Here is a 5618-nt window from a genome sequence, read left to right on the forward strand (position 1 = left end):
CTTCTGTGGTACATCTTACTTTTTAAATGGTTCTCGTTCCGTTTTTGTAAGCTGCTATCGGGTTGGAACCGGGCCTGCCTTTAGTGGAAGAAATTCTGAGATCGTTTGTTAGCCAACGAATTCACAGACGTACAAGTGCATTCCAGTAAATTAGAATATCTTTGGGGGCGGGGGGGGAAACTTCAAAAGGTTTTGTTAAAAATAATGACCACAATCCAACAGCAACCTTATCATTCACTATTTTTAAGCAACAGATATTTCTGTATACGGTATTTAATTTGCTAGGAGTGGCAGAGTTACAGTAAACCATCAGACTCAGTCATGGCTTATCCTACTGATTTCATTTAATCAATTCTAACGGAAAGCAGTGTGTTGACAATAACTCCAGGTAAATCTTGTAGCTATTTAAGAAGGCAGTTTTATTTCATCGGTGTGATATATGGTGTGTTCCAAATATCACACAGAACATCAAACTAATAATAAAAAAAAAAGTTGGAGGAAGGAAAACAAAGAAATGTCAGATGGCGCTGCCAAACACTGAGGTATGGTGGCGCAGGCATCGTGGTAAGGTGAGGTTTCCTCATAAGGAGGTGTCTGGCCTATTTAAAACATGCTCATCAGTTTGATTACATCTTTGTCACCTTATGCTCAATTGGAAGTTCCTTTGAAATGGCCGTTTCAGCAAGACGGCCTTTCTGAAGACACCAGTAAGCAAACATCTTTAAAAACCCCCCCCCCAAAAAAAAAAACCCACAAGACTGAACTGTAATCCTATCATACTCCTGAGCTGAAATGTCTGTTTACAGGTAACAGAAAATGAAACACTTCATGCAACAGAAATTCAAAGCCCAGAAACGGCTTTGCACAACTTAGTTTAGTGACTTGCAGAGAGGCTAAATCTTCAAGCATTTTCAGTTTTATGCATTCATGAAATCCATGTCAACTTATCTGTGCTGAGCTGTGGGGCCTGGTGTCTATTCCCACTGGTCATGATTGTGCAAGAGTGCCCGCTGTGTCCTTGAAAAGTCTTAAAAAGCATGAAATTCATGTCTCTGAAATTAAAGCCTTAAAATGTCTTGCATTAAAAAAATTAGTTGACCTTAGATGCGTTAATCACAGGTCTTAAATTCTGCTGTGGCAGGACTATTTAATCTTTAAGTAGTTTTGTAAACCTCCAGTTTGACTTTCCTGTCGGGCAACGGCTTGAGTCGCACGCGGACATCTTGACTTCGTTCAGTGACTAACGGCGGTTGAGGCTACTGCTAACTAGCTGCTAATATGCGCTAACTGGTTAGCTTTTTGCGTCCATCACGGGTAAGTGCGCATTTATCGCCGGTTGCCAGCGGCTCGCTTCTGTTGCCAAATAATATAATGATACACGAAAAAAAAAAAAAAAAAAGCTTGGCACTGTGGGCTGTAGAAAGCCATAATGCCTCTATAGTCGTCTACAGAATGTGACATTTCCAATGCATTTGGAAATATGTGTGGAAATTAAAGCTGCTCAAATTTTAAGTTTCAAACGCACTGCTAGTATTTAGCTAAAAAATAAAAAAACTAGAAATTTTGCCCCCAATTATATATTTCAACTGCTTTTATTCTGGTAACTGAAACTACACGACGTAACTGAAAAATGAAAACTCAAATTTCAAAAAATTAAAATGTAAACACTAATAAATTATTGTTTTTGACATTGAAATGGCTTAGATAATCACGGGGAAGGTTGCTAACCTGACAGTTGTCCAGCAGCCACTCGCCAAAGAGCTGCCCGACCAACCAGTATGTCCAATTGATGTGCTCAATAGTCAGGCTAAAATAAAAATATTTAGCACTATAATTTTAAAACAATGGATCTCTCCCTTTATTTCGCACTTTATATTTGCTAAATTGGTCATGTGAAACATTTAATTAGATGCAAATCCTATTTTGGTGCACCTATCAGTAAGTTTTATATGCACCGCAGCGATATTAGATTTTATATTTTATCTCACAACTTCCTAGTTCGCAAATAGTAAACATATTTTATTCTAGCATGCTTTACTCATGGATAAAGTTTTTTTTTCTTCCCTTAAGCCTTTCAAACCCAGATTTAGTACCTGTGCCAGGCCGCTCTGATGTAATTTACATTCTCGACGCATGGAGGCAGTGCACTCCAAGCCAGACTGCCCCTGCTGACATTTCAACGCTCCCACAGATGATGTTGCTCTCTATTACATGGATCTTTTGCAGTTGGTGAAAATGTGCTTTCAGACACCCAGTCTCCATCTCAAAGGCGCCTTTTAGCAGGAGCGATGCTTTGTTGTGCTCAGACACACAGCGCTGTTAGTTATTTGATAAAAGTGGGCTCACGAGGTGGCAGAAGAAAGGATGAAAGCTGCAGACTTCTTTTTTTTTTTTAAGTGCATGATTAATACAGGGGGCCTCAGATCAATGCAGGAGCACCAGAATGGGACCTGGCAGAGAGCTCCCCTTCATGTTTCATGTTGCATCTCATAACACATGAAGAGGCTCGTCCATCACCGCGTCAGGCTGCCTGTCACATGTCGGCTGTCGGGGCGTACAAGAGGTGCAGAAAGGCACTTCCCTCTGCTGCTCTGTTTGATTTGTCCTTTGAGCTGTCGGTCCTAGCTCCTGAACCAGTTTCACTCATAGTTAATTCCACGTGTCTTCTTTCTGTGCCAAAATAATGATTTTTTTCTCTCTCTTTCTCTCCCCCCACTCCTGCTTTTGTTTCCACGGCAGTGCATTTGTTTAGATGACTTGGGTTAAATTGTGTGGCTGAGGTCAGGGTGCTGCCGGGTTTTAATCACAACCACAGACCCAGCTGGGGCTTCCAGCTTCTATTTACCTCTGATAACCTCCGCGTCCTCATTTTCATCAGCCCGGCTTCGTGTTGAAACCTCTGAGGCTTCCAGGAGGGACTGGTCCTCCAAAATCCTCACATGCTTGTAAATGGATATGATGGATAATTATCACAAGAGTGGTCAAGTTAAAGCATGTGACATGACTACTGAACTTGCTTTAAACTGAGCACCCTTCGCATGTTCCGGCCAAAAGCTTTGATGTGTTTTATTTAGGTCTTATGGGATACACAAACACAACGTAGCTCACGATTGTGAAGTGGAAGGTAAACTATTTATAGTTTTATATATAGTTTTGAGAGAAAATCTGAAAAATGCAGCGTGTTTGTATTCAGCTCCCCTGAGTCAATACTTTTTATAGACCTCCTTTTGTTGCGATTAAGAGCTGCAGGTTTTGTTTTTTTTTACCGGATTTGCAAAAGAAAAACTGAAATCTCTGCCCATACTTTTGTTGTGAAATAGCTGAAGTTAAGTCAGCTTTGATGGAGAGAATCTGTAAAAAAAAAAAAAAAAAGCAAATTCAAATTCACTCGTCCGCAAATTTTGCAGGGACTTGTGAGTTTCACCAGTCATCCCAACTCTTTCGGAAATCTGGCCTTAACGTTTTCTGTGTTTCCCTTTTTTCTGACCAATCACTACAACTCGGATGAATTTTGATCAATCTTCTTTGTCCCCTTTTATTTTAACTTCCTGTGTGATGCTAACTGGTGACATCTGCATGTTTTTGAGGTGCAAGCAGTTCATGTTAACTTGATTGACCAATATGAAACTCCTCTTTTGCATTTTGACAACTCCTCGGGACATGATTTTATGTGGATTAAGGGTGATATTTCAAGAAGGTACTTGGAAAGGCTATTTTCTCTTGAAATATTAACTGTGTTAAAATCCTGTTGTTTCTGTGAAGGTTCTGTGCAGCACTTTCAACTTGCGTTGAAATGCTGTGACAAAATAGAGTCACCGCAAACACAATTGCTTTAAAGGACTGATTTTTGGAGCACACAACTTATGGTTGTACTAACCAACAACTATTCTCCCACCTGAGTTGTTGCTCTGTGTAGCTCCTCCAGAGTTATCACATTCCCTCTTTAGCTTGACGGCTAAACAGTCAAGATGGATGTTCATCTGTTTGCTAATTATCTAATTTATGAAGGCAGAAAGGTGTCGTTTAGGAATATCAGGCTAAAAGGAGTCTGTATACAATTGCATGCCACTAGTTTCAGATGTTTGTTATAAAGCTTTGCAAAAGAAAAGTAGCATTTTTCTTCTGATTCACATTTAAGCAATGCTTTGTGTTTGCCTGCCACATAAAATCCGAGCAAAACATGCTGAAGCTTAAGAAATATGAGCACGAGGCTCTGTAGCTGGAGTTTTTTATACGCGTTTTAAAAGAACCTCTTTACAGAGAGAATCAAACCTGAATAGTCTCCTGAGACGAGATAAAGCAACAATGTTTATGCCATGAATAAATCATTAATGAAAGTACTGGTTATAGTCTGCTCGGGTTGTAAAGGCAGGAAAAAAGAAAAAAAAGCAGCTGACCCTGTTAAATCATTTACCCGACCCTTCATTAGATTAAGCACCGGGAGTTAAGCACACAGACAGACAAACCTCCAGGCCAATAACTGTCAGATGTCCAAAATTCATCCTCATCCTGCACTAAATTTAAACTGTTGCTTTTATTTTCTTTCTTTCCTCATGTCATTCCAGCACTGTACTCCGCTTCCAGTGCAGTATCTGGTAACGGAATAAAAAGCGAAAGATAAGCACTCCTGGATTAAGACGAGACGCCGTGTGGGCTGTAAGAGAGATGTCAAGGTGAATGTGAAATGAGAAGAAGCATCAATGCCTTTCATTATAAGGAGCAGGTTTCACCAAAACAGGCCCGAACAGGTTGCAGATTCCTGCGGAACGCTATGAATAGAGCGCCGTGGGAACTTACTGTCTGCCTCCTGTCGGTTTTCTTCGTATTGACACACAGGCAGAGCGGCTAAAGGTATGCTGAATGAGCGAACGAGTGACAGGCCTATTGTAGTTGGAGGATAGGAGCAGGAGGATTAGTCTCCTTTTGGCACTGATGGTCCTCAGTGTGGAGGGAATCTGTCATCAGCGGAGCTGCAGGTGGTCCACGGCTCGGAGCAGGGGGGCTCGAGCAAGAAAACAAGTGGGGTTTTCAGCTGGGAGCGGGGTGATGTTTACCCTGAGTTGCCCTGGAATCCGATTCTCTATACCTTAGCTCCTCACCTCTACTCTCATCGTGGTTGTGCCGCCACTCCTACCCACCCGACCCACGCTTGTCCCCGCAAAGGGGCCAGAGCTTTGCAGCGAGTGTAATAATGCTTTTACCTGCAGGTAGAAAGAAAACAAGATTACGGTTTTTCAATTAGAGGGACTCGCACTGAAAACATGCAGTGCTGCTCCAAACAAGGCCAGCATCTCTGCTCTTCCACTTCCACTGGTGCAGCAGAGAGCTGAATATTTCAGCAAAAATATTTCATGGTGGCCATTTTTCAAAATGGAAGTCAAAGAAAAGGCATTTTTTGCACTGAAACTAGGAATATTTATCACAGATGAATACTTTTAGTGTCAAACCATACATAATTAAATCCACAGAAATCATGTTCACCGATTTACATTGACATGGTCACCCTGGTTGTCATGGCAGCCGTCTTGAAAAATGGCTACCATTTCAAAATTCTAGTGGCTAATGGGAAATATGACAAACATATGATCTGAGGGGTAAACATGTACATTTTTATGCTT

The sequence above is a fragment of the Xiphophorus maculatus genome, chromosome 23 (assembly GCF_002775205.1).
Source record: "Xiphophorus maculatus strain JP 163 A chromosome 23, X_maculatus-5.0-male, whole genome shotgun sequence".
In the NCBI taxonomy this organism is placed as follows: Eukaryota; Metazoa; Chordata; class Actinopteri; order Cyprinodontiformes; family Poeciliidae; genus Xiphophorus; species Xiphophorus maculatus.